We start from the raw sequence: 22,328 nt of genomic DNA, 5'->3' as shown, positions 1-22,328 counted from the left end.
CAGAAAATAAGAACACACGCACAGGAAATAGGAATATAGAGAACTGTAGCAAGGTACTAGAATGAGGTTATTTTAGCTTGAGACTAGAATGAGGGAATCTGTAGCAAGGAACTGGGGCATGGTAACTCTATCAAAGGTAACTGAAGCCGGTTGTAGAACATGACTGGAAACAACAAAAAAAACAAGCTTCAGAAAGCAGGGGCCTGAGATTCGGGACTAGAACAAATCAGAAATGTGTGAAAAGAAGCAAGAAAAACAACCTAACTAAATGGGGTAAAGTTTGGGACTAGAAAGATTGGGGAGAGCAGGAGAAGGGCAGAGCATGGAAGGAGACTGAAGGGAGACAGTGCACTAAACAGAAGCCGGAAGATGCCGGGACACAGCAACATAAGCAGGGACCAGGAGCTACAGCAAATCAGCACAAGAAACTAGGGCTACAATCTGATCTGCAAGAAAACAGCATAAAGGAAAGACGAAAACACACTGGCAGCAGCAGGCAGAGAGGCAAGGCAGGGCTGTGGAATCTGGAGCAAGGCAAGTAGGAGCTGGGATAAGTCACAAGCAAAGCAAAAGGTGGAATGTTCAGTAAAGAAGAGAGTAATTCTAAATGGATGCCAGCTGCATGAGGCAGATAACTAAAGACACACAAAGGGAGTTTAGGGCATGGCAACCTATAGGCAGTGCTAGCAGGGAGGAAAGTCAGGGATGAGCTGTATTGTTGGGCTGCACACCAGCAGTCACAGTGTAGCTGGTGAAAATCCCTGGCATGAACATTGAGAGAGGAGCAAGTACTGACAAACTCCAGGAATTTCTGTATAGAAATAAATGCACAGTAATTGTTATGGCATTTGGAGAGTTGCAGTCCACTGTAATGTGATTTGCTTTTTCCATTCATGATGTAACCTGTGCTCCTTGAAGTTTCTGGATTAGGCTGATGTGTTTTTCAGATATCTTGCAGTTGCATATGGGAATGGTAGTTCATGTTTTCCTTTGTAAATACAGAATTGTGAAACACAAGGTTGAATTGTGATTCAGGGTCATCCCTTGGGATGATTGACAATGCGAAGCAGGTAAAAAGACAGTGCGACCCAGAGGCAGGGATACAGAGTCATAACAATAGAGAGCTTCTGGTTGCCACTTTCTTCCTGGAGGTATTGTGATCCAGTAGAGCAGGGTTTGGTCTGGGCTTAGAATTAGGCCTGGGGCTTCTGATACCTGATTGACTGAAAGGATGTGCCATGAGAGCTGGAATCTGAGGAAAGGAGTCTAGTGAAATGTGTCCTGAAGCACTTGGCAAAGCTTGTCATTTGTATTCATATTTATTTGAAGAACAAGAATGTCAATTTTGATTAAAACAATGACTGGCACCAACACATAGTATATGAGAATATGAACCAAGACCACGTACAACAAACACAAAAAAAGAAACCAAGAAACAGTTGACTAACAAAGGTAACATTGACCTAGGTGGGCAAGTGCTGCACACTAAAGAGGAGTACTGCATAAATGTACACAATTACATCATTATGCAGCACTGGCGTGAGTGGTGACATCAAGTAGAGATGGTGGGGGTGTGGTTGGGGAAGCTCCTACTTTGGGCAGTAGGTGGATTTGAAGCCAACCTTTAAAGATATCTTAAGTCAGTCTGTCTCTGATTGTAATAGGCACTGGGTTCTAAACAAGCAATGCAAGTTGGGAGACTGAGCAGACGCAACAGTAGGCACAGAAGAGCCTGGGACAGTGAGGTTGAGTGCAGTGTAGGAGCAGGGAAAAGGAGATGGTGAGTAGAATGAGATTGAGTCAGACAGGTACTGAGTAGCAAGACCATGGATGGCTTTGCATACTAGCGGAAGGAACTTGAAGATGGAGCAGCTGTGCATGGAGAGCCACATTGCATGATGTTGATAGCTAGAAGTGGGTGAGAATCTAAGAAGGTTATGGAGAGTCTGGGTCGCAAAGTTGAGGACTTTGTTTAGAGGAGGAAATGAATATAGTGGAAGGCCAATGAGCAGTCACAAGTGATATTCAAGTGGAGATCAGATTTTTCGTAGAGTCGTGAATAAGAAATGGATTAATTTTCTGAATGTTGGCAAGATTAATATGAACAGCAGCATTGGTAGTAGCTTCTGGGGGCATCTGTGTTAGTTTAGACCATAATCAAATCTTTCTTGCAACCGCTGATTGTGTAGGTTAATGAAGGAAGTAAGGTTTTACAAAGGCGCAATCACATTGAAAAACGCTTTGTAAATCAGGCCAATAGAACGAGAAATCAGGATGCCAGATTTCTGATTCTCGTTTCCCGGTTTTGCCATACTGGGTATACCAGGACTGCATGTTCTTTCTGTGCCTGCGCTTCTTCTAAACTGGGGCACACTTACAAGAAAATTAAATGGAAGTGTTTAGTACGGTACATAAATGTGCATGTCTATATTTACATGCACATAAAAACATTGTATTTAAAGTTAAACAAAAAAAAAATCCTTCAGTCATGTATTTGATGCACTGAAAGAGCAATTTACTAGCTGGTGCCTGCTGTGGAATGATGCTTATTAAACTTTTCCTGACAAGCGATCTCAACAGTCCAAGGCTTTAGCACTTAAAGCAGCACTGCAGGGAAGGTCAGGCGCACTGCGATGATTCACTTAGGAACAATTAATATGTTGCAAATGGAAATGTTTGGCTGTTTCCTACGGTGGCCAGTGTGTTTTTGTAAGACGCCTACTTACCTATTTGTGTGACATAAAAGCACATCATTAGGGCTTTGTGTTCATAGGGAGAGTATGGCATGCGTTCACCTATTTGTGGGAGTAGTGTGGGTGTAGTCTGTGTAGGTGCATGTGTGTGGCACATCTTGAATTCCCTGCAGCTCCAAGTCCTTCATCTCAATCAAACCCTTGGAAACAGCAGGTAGACCGCTGCAATGTGATGATGGCACTGGAAACAGCCTGTGGCTTTCTGCTAAGGGGGCAATCACAAAATGAACATGCCAAACGTGCCTGAAGTCCCTGTGGCACACAGAACACGATCAAGAGTCCAGGAACCTTGGCCTCTCCGTGTGATCTGAGCAGCTGCCATCCCCATCTTCTTTCTTACAGAACGTCGCACCAAGAAACCATCACAATTGGCAAACATTGCGCCATACCAGATATTACGTCACATTTCAGTGCATACATGCTTCTTTATGCGATGCATTCACATAAAGTTTCAAACAGCTTACAAATTGTAAAAGAAAAAATCACAATGTGAACAAAGGATGCCTAGGGTTTTTTAGACATCAAACCATATATGTTTCCCTGAACATTCACACGGAAGGCACTCGGAAAGGATGGCATCATGGCTATCTGGTGAAGGGCTCCACATTGTGCTAGGCTCCACATTATCATTTTCCAGCCATTGTGATATATTTGAGAGTAACCGAGAGGTTTTATTAGAGAGGTGTCTCACGCACTACCCTACAACTAATGTTTTTTATACACATTTGGAATTGACCCCCATGTGCTTCACTGCCTTTGTTCCAGCTTCTTCATGTTGGATCTGTTTACTTTTTTTGCTGCATACCGATGGTAATAAACAGGAAACAACTCTCAGTTACTCCAACTTTCAGCAAGTTCAAACATAACAGCCATGCTGGGAGAAAATGCCTCCGGCACCCAATATTACGGATCCGAGACAGAGCAATCATAGGAGTTTTCAGCAAATGGACCATTGCAATACTCGGAGCACTAATTTCAGGAACACACAATGCTTCATAAAGTAGTTAATAGAGTCAAAGCTGTGCCAAGCCCCTCACTTCACATGAACCTCGGAGGACCCTTAATAGAAGGGCCTCTTTTTCATAGTCATTCAGTGGATAACTTCTCTAGCTGATGGTGATGCCATTGAAGGAAGGATGTTGGGAATAGGCGAGTAACTAGGAGAAGGAGAGGCGCTATAGGTAATTCATATATACTAGCGTTCACCTATTCACATAAATCGGGACAAACTCCCAAGGCTGCACGAAATTACTGGGAGTAATTTCATTATTCTTAGCACTCTGCCGCGGATATTTCGAAAATTCGAATTAATCGTTTTGCCACAATTGCCTGTCCAGCCCACTGGGGCACCTGATGCTCTCCGGGGACTCCTTTGTGCTCCCAGCAGCACATAAAACTTAATTCAATTTTAAGGCATTAGGTGCATTGCAGTGCTCGCCAGCCTCGAGGCAACTCCAATATGTTTCTCTCTGGCCATAAACACCTCTGTGGGTTCCCAAGACCTGCCTTAAATCGCCTGATTGGGCAGCCTTCGTTTTTATTCACCAACCAGGGAGCCGGCAGGCTTAGCCACCTCACTTCAGAAGGCCCTTCCTTAAAGCCCGGAGACTCCCTGTCTGTCCCTGTATTGAGCCTCTCTCCATGCCGCCACTCCATCGACCTGTCCGCAGGCCATGTCCATCAAGGAACAAACTGGCAGTGACCCCTACATTCCACAAATCTATCTTGATAGATTTGTGGAATGTAAAAATCTGCTTTTACATTGCACCAGTAAGCACCCCGGATTGCCTAGTCCTGGACTATAACCTTCTCCTGGACCCTCGCCCCTTACTGCTTGGTTGATTCATGCCTCCCCTCCCCTCTAGGTTAACTGCAAACTTTAATTTCTGCACCACTTGAAATATGTATCCTGCTGTGCTTCAAACTCGCACAATGGTTGCTTTCTGCTGCTTTTTAGTGCCTTGCTCAAAATTCGAATTTAGTCGTGCTTTAAAATCTGTGCACTCTCCATTTTGTGCTGCATTTTAGTGCTTTATTGGAAATTCGAATTTAGGTGTGCTTTAACATCTGTGCACCCTCCATTTGTTGTGCTATGTTAGTGTTTTTTTGGCAACTTCAAATCTTAAATTTACCTTGAATACAATTACTCATTTACGTGACAGTACCTGATAAACACCACTAAGTGGAATTATTGGTGTGCAGCCCAAAACGAAGTATGACAACCCTAGGTTCTCTCTATGCTAGTCCCACACACATGTACAATCCCTCAGGAAATCTTCAAACATGTTAACTAGCTTTATTTAGCTACTCTGAAAGCTTGCTGTGCTGTCAAACAATCCACTAACATTGGTCTCCTTCTCAAAGACCTCGACTTGGACGTCCTCGGTCGCACTGAGACGTGGTTCAATGCCAGCTCTGTCACTTCTCTATTTCCTGAGGGCTACCAAATTCTTTCAAACCCAGATTCAACAGGGCTGTAGGTGGAGTTGCCCTGATCTTCCCTGAGTGGGTCCCTGCTTCCATCATTCCTACTCAATCCTACTCCTTTTTTTGTACGCCTCATCTGTATGCTTGGTGTCTCCCCTGCTCCATCTCTCACCCTCACCAATAGCTACAAACCCACAGGCCCTTTCTCCCTCTTTCTCTCTGAATGGGTTGACCTTGTGTCATCCCTTTCAACCTCTTCATCCTAACTCCTCCTCCTTGGTAACTTCAACATCCACCTTGAATCTGTAGATTCATCCACCTCTCAGTTCTGAGTCCTCTGTGACTCCCTCTCTCTCACTTTTCTTTCTTGTGGCCCTACCCACTCTGACGGCCACACTCTTGATGCCTTCATCTCTGGTGACATCCCTATCTCTAATCCAGTCACCACCCCCTTTCCTGATCTGACCCCTCTCTCCTTTCCTCCATCCTGGTGCCCATTGGCCCTCTATCCAAGACACCCCCTAGACTGCCAGCTTCCTTCCCCATCATAAAACCGATGAAGTGAGTGAGTTGCTGCTTTTGCCTCCACCTTCCTCCCCCCTCCACCCTCTCACTGGACTCTCCCTCCTACTCTGTCCTTGCTAATCTGCATCTTGCCATCTCTAACACCCTTGACATCCTTTCGGCTGCCATGAGGATCTACTTAAAACCTGTTACCAAGAAAAACAGCTGGTCCAAATTGGATCTAGCATCTCTGGAACACAAGTGTAAAGTTGCTAAACGGAAGTGGCTGACCTTGGGCTCACCCTCTGACAAACTGACCTGCTGCCTGCTCGAAAGGCAATATTTCCTATCTATCTGCTTCAAGAAGCATGCCCATATCCAAGCCTGCATCTCTGGAGCCACTAACAAACTCACCAATCCACTTTTAGTCTCCACCTCTCTCCTTCCTTGGCCTCCAACTTTGCTCCAAAATTCAGTACACCCTGTCCTCACTCTCCTCCAGCCCATCTCCTCTCCCATGCCTTCTCCCCTGCCTCCCTTGGCCCACCTTCGCTCAGTCCCCTCACTCTCCCCCCTCCTGTCCATAGCACCAGATGAGGTCTCTAAAGTGGTCCCTCTATAAAGGCCTCCTCCAGACAGGTGCCCCCCTGCTCATCCAGAACTATAAAGGACATCTTATCCTCTCTCACCCCAGCTCTTCTTGACTTCAGTAACCACCCCTGCACCACTCCCTTGTGCACCCTCTCTAAAATAAAGCTGTCTGCTGAACTGTCCTGCCCGGCTAACTATCGTTCTATCTCTACTACCCCCTTCTTGGGTAAATTCTTGGAAAAGATGGTGCTCCCCCATTTGACCCTCCACCTCCAACTCTCATGCTGTTATCATTCTCCTCAATATCTCCTTTGCTTTTGACAAAGTCAACTATTGCATCCCCATAAAACGACTCAGTGAAAACCTCAGCATCACTGACTGGACACTGGTCTGGCTGCCTCTTTCTTCACTAAGAGCCCCTCTCAGCTGCAACTAGGCCTGTTCTCCCCCACCCCATCACACTGTCTACCTGTGGTGTCCCCCAGGGTGCTATCCTATCTCCATGGCTCTTCAATATCTATCTCGCCCCTCTTGCTCACCTGATCTCCTCCTTCTCTCCTCATTACCATTGTTATGCTGATGACACACAGCTTTCCTGCAAACTTCTATCTATCTCCCATTCTTCCTCCTCTCTCATCCCCGACTATTTGTCCACCATTCAGGCATAGTGTGCAGCAATCTCTGTCTCAATGCCAGTAAGATGGAGATCCTCCTCATCGGGATACCTGTGCCTTATTTTCCTCCTACCTTTAGCCACACTCTTTGGGCCCTCTACCCCACCAACTTGTAAGGCCAAAAAAGATGGGGTCATCTTCCACTCTGCTCTCTCCTTCATGCCTCACATCATGGACCTTATCAAAAAGTCCCACTTCCAGCTCCACCTCCTCAGAGGCATTCTTCCTTTTCTCACCTTCCTGCAGAAGCTCCAGAACTCTGGTCCTCTCCAGGCTGTACTACTGAAACAGTTCTCAATCTCCCTCTCTCGTCCCTTTGCCCCTCCAGTTAATACAGAACAGGGATGCAAGACTTAGCATTGGCCTCAAGCCCAGCGACTGTATCTCTTCAGCTCTAAAATCTCTCCACTGGCTCCCGGTGGCTATAAGGAGCAAACTAAAGACCTTCTGCATCATCCACAATGCCTTCTGGGGGATGGGAGCACACTATCTCAAACTTTCCCTCCCTAAATACTCCCCTGCTTCAGTCCTACGCTCCTTTAATTCCAACTCTCTGACTGTCAAATGTTTCATCAAGCAGAGAGTGGGGGAGTAGGTCTCTCTCTTCGGCTGGTGTCTCCCTTAGGAACAGCCTCTCTGCCCCTCTCAAACTTGAGTCGGACCTCCTTAAGTTTCAGAAACTGCTCAAAACTCTGCTCTTCCCTACCTCTTTCCCTTCCCTGCTAATCACCCCAGTGCCACTGTGACTGGTCGCCTGATTCTCGAGAACCTCACAGGATCCCAGGCCCTTCCTCCCAGTCAATACCAGCACCCCTACCCCCACTTCACTGCCCTTTGGGCCCCTGCTGGGTGGCTTCACATACCACCCTTGAGAGTCGCCTGTACTAACACTTAGCCTGAAGCTTTTCTCCTGGCTCCCCTTAGCACTTGCCTCCTGGGCCCTCCTCCAGCACTTGTCCACTCCTCTGCCCCCCACCACCCATTCTATCCCCTTACCCTGCACTTCTCTTCAATGCACTTGCATGGCCGATTGACAGAAGGCCTAGCAGTACCATGACTTTATAAATATATTACTGTTGTTTTTCCACTGCTGTATTTCCTCTGTTCCCTTCCCATTTAGCCTTGTGGCACTTTGAAACACAATTGTGTTGTATAAAGCGCCTTGCAAATGCTCAAAAAAATACAAATAAAGCAAGCAGAAAGAAAAGACATGTGGCCTCATTATAAGTTTGCCGGTCCGGGAACTACGGTACCAATAAGCTTGCCGGTACCGTAGTTTCCGGACCAGCAAACTACGAGTTGTGCTCGCGGGTGCCTTTCATACCTGGTGGGCAGAGCGGCACCCGCGAGCACAGCATGTCGGATGCACCGGCACCGTTATAAACGGTACCGGTGCATCCGACCTCCCCATTCCCATTCAGCCCTATAGGGCTGAATGGAATTGGGAGCATGTTTTTTCCAACGCCCGCAACTGGGCAATTACCGGGTCCGGCAGGGCCGTAATGACCCGGTAATTGCCCATTCGCGGACACTGGAAAAAAAATGACAACGCCGGCAACCGTGCCTTTATCACAGGCACGTCTACCGCCGATGTCATAATGAGGCCCATGGAGTCGAAGAAAAGAAGCACCAGGAAGCCATTCATTTCATGCCACCATTTTTGTAAGACCAATCTTTGCATTTCTCCGAGAGGAAGCGCTGAGCAAGTGAAAGGCAGCAGAAAGTTGTTAAGGTGCTCAGACAGAGGTCATGCAAATTTCCCTGAATGGGATTTTTTTAAAGAAAGCACTGTACGTGGGATCCCCTAGCTCTTGAGAAATGGATCCCATATTTGTGGATCCATGCGGAACACAGCAGCGCTGGGTATAGGTTTTGACACATAATACAACCGTGACTCTGAAGGGTGTTTTTCCTGCTTTTAGTTCTTCATTTGTCGCATGAGCTTGGCCTAAAAAACAAGGGGTAATTCATAGAATTCAGCGCACAAGTGGCGCACGGGGCTGGCGCACAGTGAGCGCGTGCGAATCCCTGCGCCAGCCGTGTGCGCCAAAATCCATTTCCGCGCACAGCGTATTCATGGATTCCAGCCACCAAAACCAGCCGTGGCGCACAGTGGCGCAGCGACCCTGCAGCAGCGCCAGTTACGCCCCCAAGAACGCCTCTCGCGCAGGGAAAAGCCATCAACATACCCAATACAGCGCAAAGGGCTGCGCTAACCCTGTACCAGCACAGCAAGCGGGCTACGTGTATCACTGGGGTGTGCGGGAAGTACCTCACGCGATTGGCCCCGTGCGAGCAGGGTACGTGTATTTCAGGGGTGCGCGGGAAATTGCGCACGCAATTTCATCATGGTACGTGTATTTCAGGGGTGCGCGGGAATTTCCACATGCGATTGGGCCCGTGCGAGCAGGGTACGCGTATCTCAGGGTTGCGCGGGAAGTTCCACACGTGATTCCATCAGGGTACGTGTATTTAGGGGTGCGCGTGAAGTTCCACACGCGATATCAGTAGGGTACGTGTATTTCAGGGTGCAGGGGAAGTTACACACGCGATTTCCGCAGGGTACGTGTATTTCAGGGGTGCGCGTGAAGTTCCACACGCGATATCAGCAGGGTACGTGTATTTCAGGGTGCAGGGGAAGTTACAAACGCGATTCCAGCAGGGTACGTGTATTTCAGGGGTGCGCGGGAATTTCCACACGCGATTGGGCCCGTGCGAGCAGGGTACGCGTATCTCAGGGGTGCGCGGGAAGTTCCACACGTGATTCCATCAGGGTACGTGTATTTCTGGGTGCGGGGGAAGTTTCACACGCGAAATCAGCAGGGTACGTGTATTCCAGGGGTGCGCGGGAAGTTCCACACGCGATTCCATCAGGGTACGTGTATTTCAGGGTGCAGGGGAAGTTACACACGCAATTTCAGCAGGGTACGTGTATTTCAGGGGTGCGCGGGAAGTCACACACGCGATCTCATCAGGGTACGTGTATTTCGGGGTGTGCGTGAAGTTCCACACGTGATATCAGCAGGGTACTTGTATTTCAGGGTGCAGGGGAAGTTACACACGTGACTTCCGCAGGGTACGTGTTTTTCAGGGGTGCGCGTGAAGTTCCACATGCGATATCAGCAGGGTACGTGTATTTCAGGGTGCAGGGGAAGTTACACACGTGACTTCCGCAGGGTACGTGTTTTTCAGGGGTGTGCGTGAAGTTACACACGCGAAATCAGCAGGGTATGTGTATTCCAGGGGTGCGCGGGAAGTTCCACACGCGATTCCATCAGGGTACGTGTATTTCGGGGTGCGGGGGAAGTTCGACACGTGATTCCATCAGGGTACGTCTATTACAGGGGTGCGCGTGGAGCACCACACGTGAATTGCACGTGTGGGCCCTCCCAGGTGTTCCCTCTACACCCTCCACGGCCCCTGCAGGTGACTCAAACCACAGGGGCCTACCCTGCACATGTCCTGCAGGCACCCATCCACCATGGCCATGCCCCCCAGCCAACCCACATGTCAACTTGCACTACTGCCCACCAACGCATGTCCCCCTGCACCCCCAGCCACCAGGGGCACCCTCCACAGGCCCCCACCCAAGTCTCCCACCACCCCCCAGCAGTGCAGGGGCACCCTCCACCAGGCCCCCACCCATGTCTCCCACCACCCCCACCCCCCAGTCACCAGGGGCAGCCTCCACCAGGCCCCCACCCATGTCTCCCACCACCCCCACCCCCCAGCAGTGCAGGGGCACCCACCACCAGGCCCCCACCCATGTCTCCCACCACCCCCACCCCCCAGCCACCAGGGGCAGCCTCCACCAGGCCCCCACCCATGTCTCCCACCCCCCTCACCCACCAGCAGTGCAGGGGCACCCACCACCAGGCCCCCACCCATGTCTCCCACCACCCACACCCCCCAGCCACCAGGGGCAGCCTCCATCAGGCCCCCACCCATGTCTCCCACCACCCCCACCCCCCAGCAGTGCAGGGGCACCCACCACCAGGCCCCCACCCATGTCTCCCACCACCCCCACCCCCCAGCCACCAGGGGCAGCCTCCACCAGGCCCCCACCCATGTCTCCCACCACCCCCACCCCCCAGCAGTGCAGGGGCACCCACCACCAGGCCCCCACCCATGTCTCCCACCACCCCCACCCCCCAGCCACCAGGGGCAGGCTCCACCAGGCCCCCACCCATGTCTCCCACCACGCCCACCCCCCAGCAGTGCAGGGGCACCCACCACCAGGCCCCCACCCATGTCTCCCACCACCCCCACACCCCAGCCACCAGGGGCAGCCTCCACCAGGCCCCCACCCATGTCTCCCACCACCCCCACCCCCCAGCACTGTGGGGCACCTGCCAGCAGGCCCCCACCCATGTCCAACTCATGTTCCCCACCACCCCCACCCCCCAGCACTGTGGGGCACCTGCCAGCAGGCCCCCACCCATGTCCAACTCATGTTCCCCACCACCCCACCCCCCAGCACTGTGGGGCACCTGCCAGCAGGCCCCCACCCATGTCCAACTCATGTTCCCCACCACCCCCATCCCCCAGCCACCAGGGGCAGCCTCCATCAGGCCCCCACCCATGTCTCCCACCACCCACACCCCCCAGCCACCAGGGGCAGCCTCCACCAGGCCCCCACCCATGTCTCCCACCACCCCCACCCCCCAGCCACCAGGGGCAGGCTCCACCAGGCCCCCACCCATGTCTCCCACCACCCCCACCCCCCAGCAGTGCAGGGGCACCCACCACCAGGCCCCCACCCATGTCTCCCACCACCCCCACCCCCCAGCCACCAGGGGCAGCCTCCACCAGGCCCCCACCCATGTCTCCCACCACCCCCACCCCCCAGCACTGTGGGGCACCTGCCAGCAGGCCCCCACCCATGTGCAACTCATGTACCCCTGCACCCCCACCCCCCAGCACTGTGGGGCACCTGCCAGCAGGCCCCCACCCATGTCCAACTCATGTTCCCCACCACCCCCACCCCCAGCACTGTGGGGCACCTGCCAGCAGGCCCCCACTCATGTCCAACTCATGTACACCTGCACCCCCACCCCCCAGCACTGTGCGGCACCTGCCAGCAGGCCCCCACCCATGTCCAACTCATGTTCCCCACCACCCCCATCCCCCAGCCACCAGGGGCAGCCTCCACCAGGCCCCCACTCATGTCCAACTCATGTTCCCCACCACCCCCATCCCCCAGCCACCAGGGGCAGCCTCCACCAGGCCCCCACCCATGTCTCCCACCAACCCCACCCCCCAGCCACCAGGGGCAGCCTCCACCAGGCCCCCACCCATGTCTCCCACCACCCCCACCCCCCAGCCACCAGGGGCATCCTCCACCAGGCCCCCACCCATGTCTCCCACCACCCCCACACCCCAGCAGTGCAGGGGCAGCCTCCACCAGGCCCCCACCCATGTCTTTCACCACCCCCACCCCCCAGCAGTGCAGGAGCAGCCTCCACCAGGCCCCCACCCATGTCTCCCACCACCCCCACCCCCCAGCTACCAGGGGCAGCCTCCACCAGGCCCCCACTCATGTCTCCCTGCACCCCCACCCCCCAGCAGTGCAGGGACAGCCTCCACCAGGCCCCCACTCATGTCCAACTCATGTCTCCCACCACCCCCACCCCCAGCAGTGCAGGGGCAGCCTCCACCAGGCCCCCACCCATGTCTCCCACCACCCCACCCCCCAGCACTATGGGGCACCTGCCAGCAGGCCCCCACCCATGTCCAACTCATGTGCCCCACCACCCCCACCCCCCAGCACTGTGGGGCACCTGCCAGCAGGCCCCCACCCATGTCCAACTCATGTTCCCCACCACCCCAATCCCCCAGCCACCAGGGGCAGCCTCCACCAGGCCCCCACCCAGGTCTCCCACCACCCCCACCCCCCAGCCACCAGGGGCAGCCTCCACCAGGCCCCCACCCATGTCTCCCACCACCCCCACCCCCCAGCCACCAGGGGCAGGCTCCACCAGGCCCCCACCCATGTCTCACACCACCCCCACCCCCCAGCAGTGCAGGGGCACCCACCACCAGGCCCCCACCCATGTCTCCCACCACCCCCACCCCCCAGCCACCAGGGGCATCCTCCACCAGGCCCCCACCCATGTCTCCCACCACCCCCACCCCCCAGCACTGTGGGGCACCTGCCAGCAGGCCCCCACCCATGTGCAACTCATGTACCCCTGCACCCCCACCCCCAGCACTGTGGGGCACCTGCCAGCAGGCCCCCACCCATGTCCAACTCATGTTCCCCACCACCCCCAACCCCCAGCACTGTGGGGCACCTGCCAGCAGGCCCCCACTCATGTCCAACTCATGTACCCCTGCACCCCCACCCCCAGCACTGTGGGGCACCTGCCAGCAGGCCCCCACCCATGTCCAACTCATGTTCCCCACCACCCCCACCCCCCAGCACTGTGGGGCACCTGCCAGCAGGCCCCCACCCATGTCCAACTCATGTTCCCCACCACCCCCATCCCCCAGCCTCCAGGGGCAGCCTCCACCAGGCCCCCACTCATGTCCAACTCATGTTCCCCACCACCCCCATCCCCCAGCCACCAGGGGCAGCCTCCACCAGGCCCCCACCCATGTCTCACACCACCCCCACGCCCCAGCCACCAGGGGCTGCCTCCACCAGGCCCCCACCCATGTCTCCCACCACCCCCACCCCCCAGCAGTGCAGGGGCACCCACCACCAGGCCCCCACCCATGTCTCCCACCACCCCCACCCCCCAGCAGTGCAGGGGCACCCACCACCAGGCCCCCACCCATGTCTCCCACCACCCCCACCCCCCAGCAGTGCAGGGGCACCAACCACCAGGCCCCCACCCATGTCTCCCACCACCCCCACCCCCCAGCAGTGCAGGGGCACCCACCACCAGGCCCCCACCCATGTCTCCCACCACCCCCACCCCCCAGCCACCAGGGGCAGCCTCCACCAGGCCCCCACCCATATCTCCCACCCCCCCACCCCCCAGCAGTGCAGGGGCACCCACCACCAGGCCCCCACCCATTTCTCCCACCACCCCCACCCCCCAGCCACCAGGGGCAGCCTCCATCAGGCCCCCACCCATGTCTCCCACCACCCCCACCCCCCAGCAGTGCAGGGGCACCCACCACCAGGACCCCACCCATGTCTCCCACCACCCCCACCCCCCAGCCACCAGGGGCAGCCTCCACCAGGCCCCCACCCATGTCTCCCACCACCCCCACCCCCCAGCAGTGCAGGGGCACCCACCACCAGGCCCCCACCCATGTCTCCCACCACCCCCACCCCCCGGCCACCAGGGGCAGGCTCCACCAGGCCCCCACCCATGTCTCCCACCACCCCCACCCCCAGCCACCAGGGGCAGGCTCCACCAGGCCCCCACCCATGTCTCCCACCACCCCCACCCCCCAGCAGTGCAGGGGCACCACCACCAGGCCCCCACCCATGTCTCCCACCACCCCCACCCCCCAGCCACCAGGGGCAGCCTCCACCAGGCCCCCACCCATGTCTCCCACCACCCCCACCCCCCAGCACTGTGGGGCACCTGCCAGCAGGCCCCCACCCATGTGCAACTCATGTACCCCTGCACCCCCACCCCTCAGCACTGTGGGGCACCTGCCAGCAGGCCCCCACCCATGTCCAACTCATGTTCCCCACCACCCCCACCCCCCAGCACTGTGGGGCACCTGCCAGCAGGCCCCCACTCATGTCCAACTCATGTACCCCTGCACCCCCACCCCCCAGCACTGTGGGGCACCTGCCAGCAGGCCCCCACCCATGTCCAACTCATGTTCCCCACCACCCCCATCCCCCAGCCACCAGGGGCAGCCTCCACCAGGTCCCCACCCATGTCTCCCACCACCCACACCGCCCAGCCACCAGGGGCAGCCTCCACCAGCCCCCCACCCATGTCTCCCACCACCCCCACCCCCCAGCCACCAGGGGCAGGCTCCACCAGGCCCCCACCCATGTCTCCCACCAACCCCCACCCCCCAGCACTGCAGGGGCACCCACCACCCCCACCCCCCAGCCACCAGGTGCAGCCTCCACCAGGCCCCCACCCATGTCTCCCACCACCCCCACCCCCCAGCACTGTGGGGCACCTGCCAGCAGGCCCCCACCCATGTGCAACTCATGTACCCCTGCACCCCCACCCCCCAGCACCGTGGGGCACCTGCCAGCAAGCCCCCACCCATGTCCAACTCATGTTCCCCACCACCCCCACCCCCCAGCACTGTGGGGCACCTGCCAGCAGGCCCCCACTCATGTCCAACTCATGTACCCCTGCACCCCCACCCCCCAGCACTGTGGGGCACCTGCCAGCAGGCCCCCACCCATGTCCAACTCATGTTCCCCACCACCCCCATCCCCCAGCCACCAGGGGCAGCCTCCACCAGGCCCCCACCCATGTCCCCCACCACCCACACCCCCCAGCCACCAGGGGCAGCCTCCACCAGGCCCCCACCCATGTCTCCCACCACTCCCACCACTCCCACCCCCCAGCCACCAGGGGCAGGCTCCACCCGGCCCCCACCCATGTCTCCCACCACCCCCACCCCCCAGCAGTGCAGGGGCACCCACCACCAGGCCCCCACCCATGTCTCCCACCACCCCCACCCCCCAGCCACCAGGGGCAGCCTCCACCAGGCCCCCACCCATGTCTCCCACCACCCCCACCCCCCAGCACTGTGGGGCACCTGCCAGCAGGCCCCCACCCATGTGCAACTCATGTACCCCTGCACCCCTCCCCCAGCACTGTGGGGCACCTGCCAGCAGGCCCCCACCCATGTCCAACTCATGTTCCCCACCACCCCCACCCACCAGCACTGTGGGGCACCTGCCAGCAGGCCCCCACTCATGTCCAACTCATGTACCCCTGCACCCCCACCCCCCAGCACTGTGGGGCACCTGCCAGCAGGCCCCCACCCATGTCCAACTCATGTTCCCCACCACCCCCACCCCCCAGCACTGTGGGGCACCTGCCAGCAGGCCCCCACCCATGTCCAACTCATGTTCCCCACCACCCCCATCCCCCAGCCACCAGGGGCAGCCTCCACCAGGCCCCCACTCATGTCCAACTCATGTTCCCCACCACCCCCATCCCCCAGCCACCAGGGGCAGCCTCCACCAGGCCCCACCCATGTCTCCCACCACCCCCACCCACCAGCCACCAGGGGCAGCCTCCACCAGGCCCCCACCCATGTCTCCCACCACCCCCACCCCCCAGCCACCAGGGGCATCCTCCACCAGGCCCCCACCCATGTCTCCCACCACCCCCACACCCCAGCAGTGCAGGGGCTGCCTCCACCAGGCCCCCATCCATGTCTTCCACCACCCCCACCCCCCAGCAGTGCAGGGGCAGCCTCCACCAGGCCCCCACCCATGTCTCACACCACCCCCACCCCCCAGCCACCCGGGGCAGCCTCCACCAGGCCCCCACTCATGTCTCCCTGCACCCCCACCCCCCAGCAGTGCAGGGGCACCCACCACCAGGCCCCCACCCATGTCTCCCACCACCCCCACCCCCCAGCCACCAAGGGCAGGCTCCACCAGGCCCCCACCCATGTCTCCCACCACCCCCACCCCCCAGCCACCAGGGGCAGGCTCCACCAGGCCCCCACCCATGTCTCCCACCACCCCCACCCCCCAGCAGTGCAGGGGCACCCACCGCCAGGCCCCCACCCATGTCTCCCACCACCCCCACCCCCCAGCCACCAGGGGCAGCCGCCACCAGGCCCCCACTCATGTCCAACTCATGTCTCCCATCACCCCCACCAACAGCCACCAGGGGCATCCTCCACCAGGCCCCCACCCATGTCTCCCACCACCCCACCCCCCAGCACTGTGGGGCACCTGCCAGCAGGCCCCCACCCATGTGCAACTCATGTACCCCTGCACCCCCACCCCCCAGCACTGTGGGGCACCTGCCAGCAGGCCCCCACCCATGTCCAACTCATGTTACCCACCCCCCCCACCCCCCAGCACTGTGGGGCACCTGCCAGCAGGCCCCCACTCATGTCCAACTCATGTACCCCTGCACCCGAACCCCCCAGCACTGTGGGGCACCTGCCAGCAGGCCCCCACCCATGTCCAACTCATGTTCCCCACCACCCCCACCCCCCAGCACTGCGGGGCACCTGCCAGCAGGCCCCCACCCATGTCCAACTCATGTTCCCCACCACCCCATCCCCCAGCCACCAGGGGCAGCCTCCACCAGGCCCCCACCCATGTCTCCCACCACCCCCACCCCCCAGCCACCAGGGGCAGCCTCCACCAGGCCCCCACCCATGTCTCCCACCACCCCCACCCCCCAGCCACCAGGGGCAGGCTCCACCAGGCCCCCACCCATGTCTCACACCACCCCCACCCCCCAGCAGTGCAGGGGCACCCACCACCAGGCCCCCACCCATGTCTCCCACCACCCCCACCCCCCAGCCACCAGGGGCATCCTCCACCAGGCCCCCACCCATGTCTCCCACCACCCCCACCCCCCAGCACTGTGGGGCACCTGCCAGCAGGCCCCCACCCATGTGCAACTCATGTACCCCTGCACCCCCACCCCCCAGCACTGTGGGGCACCTGCCAGCAGGCCCCCACCCATGTCCAAATCATGTTCCCCACCACCCCCACCCCCCAGCACTGTGGGGCAGCCTCCATCAGGCCCCCACCCATGTCTCCCACCACCCCCACCCCCCAGCAGTGCAGGGGCACCAACCACCAGGCCCCCACCCATGTCTCCCACCACCCTCACCCCCCAGCCACCAGGGGCAGCCTCCACCAGGCCCCGACCCATGTCTCCCACCACCCCCACCCCCCATCAGTGCAGGGGCACCCACCACCAGGCCCCCACCCATGTCTCCCACCACCCCCACCCCCCAGCCACCAGGGGCAGGCTCCACCAGGCCCCCACCCATGTCTCCCACCACCCCCACCCCCCAGCCACCAGGGGCAGGCTCCACCAGGCCCCCACCCATGTTTCCCACCACCCCCACCCCCCAGCAGTGCAGGGGCACCCACCACCAGGCCCCCACCCATGTCTCCCACCACCCCCACCCCCCAGCCACCAGGGGCAGCCTCCACCAGGCCTCCACCCATGTCTCCCACCACCCCCACCCCCCAGCACTGTGGGGCACCTGCCAGCAGGCCCCCACCCATGTGCAACTCATGTACCCCTGCACCCCCACCCCCCAGCACTGTGGGGCACCTGCCAGCAGGCCCCCACCCATGTCCAACTCATGTTCCCCACCACCCCCACCCCCCAGCACTGTGGGGCACCTGCCAGCAGGCCCCCACTCATGTCCAACTCATGTACCCCTGCACCCCCACCCCCAGCACTGTGGGGCACCTGCCAGCAGGCCCCCACCCATGTCCAACTCATGTTCCCCACCACCCCCACCCCCCCAGCACTGTGGGGGCACCTGCCAGCAGGCCCCCACCCATGTCCAACTCATGTTCCCCACCACCCCCACCCCCAGCCACCAGGGGCAGCCTCCACCAGGGCCCCCACCCATGTCTCCCACCACCCCCACACCCCAGCAGTGCAGGGGCAGCCTCCACCAGGCCCCCACCCATGTCTTTCACCACCCCCACCCCCCAGCAGTGCAGGAGCAGCCTCCACCAGGCCCCCACCCATGTCTCCCACCACCCCCACCCCCCAGCTACCAGGGGCAGCCTCCACCAGGCCCCCACTCATGTCTCCTGCACCCCCACCCCCCAGCAGTGCAGGGACAGCCTCCACCAGGCCCCCACTCATGTCCAACTCATGTCTCCCACCACCCCCACCCCCAGCAGTGCAGGGGCAGCCTCCACCAGGCCCCCACCCATGTCTCCCACCACCCCACCCCCCAGCACTGTGGGGCACCTGCCAGCAGGCCCCCACCCATGTCCAACTCATGTGCCCCACCACCCCCACCCCCCAGCACTGTGGGGCACCTGCCAGCAGGCCCCCACCCATGTCCAACTCATGTTCCCCACCACCCCAATCCCCCAGCCACCAAGGGCAGCCTCCACCAGGCCCCCACCCAGGTCTCCCACCACCCCCCACCCCCCAGCCACCAGGGGCAGCCTCCACCAGGCCCCCACCCATGTCTCCCACCACCCCCACCCCCCAGCCACCAGGGGCAGGCTCCACCAGGCCCCCACCCATGTCTCACACCACCCCCACCCCCCAGCAGTGCAGGGGCACCCACCACCAGGCCCCCACCCATGTCTCCCACCACCCCCACCCCCCAGCCACCAGGGGCATCCTCCACCAGGCCCCCACCCATGTCTCCCACCACCCCCACCCCCCAGCACTGTGGGGCACCTGCCAGCAGGCCCCCACCCATGTGCAACTCATGTACCCCTGCACCCCCACCCCCAGCACTGTGGGGCACCTGCCAGCAGGCCCCCACCCATGTCCAACTCATGTTCCCCACCACCCCCACCCCCCAGCACTGTGGGGCACCTGCCAGCAGGCCCCCACTCATGTCCAACTCATGTACCCCTGCACCCCCACCCCCAGCACTGTGGGGCACCTGCCAGCAGGCCCCCACCCATGTCCAACTCATGTTCCCCACCACCCCCACCCCCCAGCACTGTGGGGCACCTGCCAGCAGGCCCCCACCCATGTCCAACTCATGTTCCCCACCACCCCCATCCCCCAGCCTCCAGGGGCAGCCTCCACCAGGCCCCCACTCATGTCCAACTCATGTTCCCCACCACCCCCATCCCCCAGCCACCAGGGGCAGCCTCCAGCAGGCCCCCACCCATGTCTCACACCACCCCCACGCCCCAGCCACCAGGGGCAGCCTCCACCAGGCCCCCACCCATGTCTCCCACCACCCCCACCCCCAGCAGTGCAGGGGCACCCACCACCAGGCCCCCACCCATGTCTCCCACCACCCCCACCCCCCAGCAGTGCAGGGGCACCCACCACCAGGCCCCCACCCATGTCTCCCACCACCCCCCACCCCCCCAGCAGTGCAGGGGCACCAACCACCAGGCCCCCACCCATGTCTCCCACCACCCCCACCCCCCAGCAGTGCAGGGGCACCCACCACCAGGCCCCCACCCATGTCTCCCACCACCCCCACCCCCCAGCCACCAGGGGCAGCCTCCACCAGGCCCCCACCCATATCTCCCACCCCCCCCACCCCCCAGCAGTGCAGGGGCACCCACCACCAGGCCCCCACCCATTTCTCCCACCACCCCCCACCCCCCAGCCACCAGGGGCAGCCTCCATCAGGCCCCCACCCATGTCTCCCAACACCCCCACCCCCCAGCAGTGCAGGGGCACCCACCACCAGGACCCCACCCATGTCTCCCACCACCCCCACCCCCCAGCCACCAGGGGCAGCCTCCACCAGGCCCCCACCCATGTCTCCCACCACCCCCACCCCCCAGCAGTGCAGGGGCACCCACCACCAGGCCCCCACCCATGTCTCCCACCACCCCCACCCCCCGGCCACCAGGGGCAGGCTCCACCAGGCCCCCACCCATGTCTCCCACCACCCCCACCCCCAGCCACCAGGGGCAGGCTCCACCAGGCCCCCACCCATGTCTCCCACCACCCCCACCCCCCAGCAGTGCAGGGGCACCACCACCAGGCCCCCACCCATGTCTCCCACCACCCCCACCCCCCAGGGGCAGCCTCCACCAGGCCCCCACCCATGTCTCCCACCACCCCCACCCCCAGCACTGTGGGGCACCTGCCAGCAGGCCCCCACCCATGTGCAACTCATGTACCCCTGCACCCCCACCCCTCAGCACTGTGGGGCACCTGCCAGCAGGCCCCCACCCATGTCCAACTCATGTTTCCCCACCACCCCCACCCCCCAGCACTGTGGGGCACCTGCCAGCAGGCCCCCACTCATGTCCAACTCATGTACCCCTGCACCCCCACCCCCCAGCACTGTGGGGCACCTGCCAGCAGGCCCCCACCCATGTCCAACTCATGTTCCCCACCACCCCCATCCCCAGCCACCAGGGGCAGCCTCCACCAGGTCCCCACCCATGTCTCCCACCACCCACACCGCCCAGCCACCAGGGGCAGCCTCCACCAGCCCCCCACCCATGTCTCCCACCACCCCCACCCCCCAGCCACCAGGGCAGGCTCCACCAGGCCCCCACCCATGTCTCCCACCAACCCCCACCCCCCAGCACTGCAGGGGCACCCACCACCCCCACCCCCCAGCCACCAGGTGCAGCCTCCACCAGGCCCCCACCCATGTCTCCCACCACCCCCACCCCCCAGCACTGTGGGGCACCTGCCAGCAGGCCCCCACCCATGTGCAACTCATGTACCCCTGCACCCCCACCCCCCAGCACCGTGGGGCACCTGCCAGCAAGCCCCCACCCATGTCCAACTCATGTTCCCCACCACCCCCACCCCCAGCACTGTGGGGCACCTGCCAGCAGGCCCCCACTCATGTCCAACTCATGTACCCCTGCACCCCCACCCCCCAGCACTGTGGGGCACCTGCCAGCAGGCCCCCACCCATGTCCAACTCATGTTCCCCACCACCCCCATCCCCCAGCCACCAGGGGCAGCCTCCACCAGGCCCCCACCCATGTCCCCCACCACCCACACCCCCCAGCCACCAGGGGCAGCCTCCACCAGGCCCCCACCCATGTCTCCCACCACTCCCACCACTCCCACCCCCCAGCCACCAGGGGCAGGCTCCACCCGGCCCCCACCCATGTCTCCCACCACCCCCACCCCCCAGCAGTGCAGGGGCACCCACCACCAGGCCCCCACCCATGTCTCCCACCACCCCCACCCCCAGCCACCAGGGGCAGCCTCCACCAGGCCCCCACCCATGTCTCCCACCACCCCCACCCCCCAGCACTGTGGGGCACCTGCCAGCAGGCCCCCACCCATGTGCAACTCATGTACCCCTGCACCCCTCCCCCAGCACTGTTTGGCACCTGCCAGCAGGCCCCCACCCATGTCCAACTCATGTTCCCCACCACCCCCACCCACCAGCACTGGGGGCACCTGCCAGCAGGCCCCCACTCATGTCCAACTCATGTACCCCTGCACCCCCACCCCCCAGCACTGTGGGGCACCTGCCAGCAGGCCCCCACCCATGTCCAACTCATGTTCCCCACCACCCCCACCCCCCAGCACTGTGGGGCACCTGCCAGCAGGCCCCCACCCATGTCCAACTCATGTTCCCCACCACCCCCATCCCCCAGCCACCAGGGGCAGCCTCCACCAGGCCCCCACTCATGTCCAACTCATGTTCCCCACCACCCCCATCCCCCAGCCACCAGGGGCAGCCTCCACCAGGCCCCACCCATGTCTCCCACCACCCCCACCCCCCAGCCACCAGGGGCAGCCTCCACCAGGCCCCCACCCATGTCTCCCACCACCCCCACCCCCCAGCCACCAGGGGCATC

This window comes from Ambystoma mexicanum, chromosome 10 (assembly GCF_040938575.1).
Source record: "Ambystoma mexicanum isolate Mex_15411 chromosome 10, UKY_AmexF1_1, whole genome shotgun sequence".
NCBI classification, from domain to species: Eukaryota; Metazoa; Chordata; class Amphibia; order Caudata; family Ambystomatidae; genus Ambystoma; species Ambystoma mexicanum.
Note: the sequence above shows the minus strand (reverse complement) of the source record.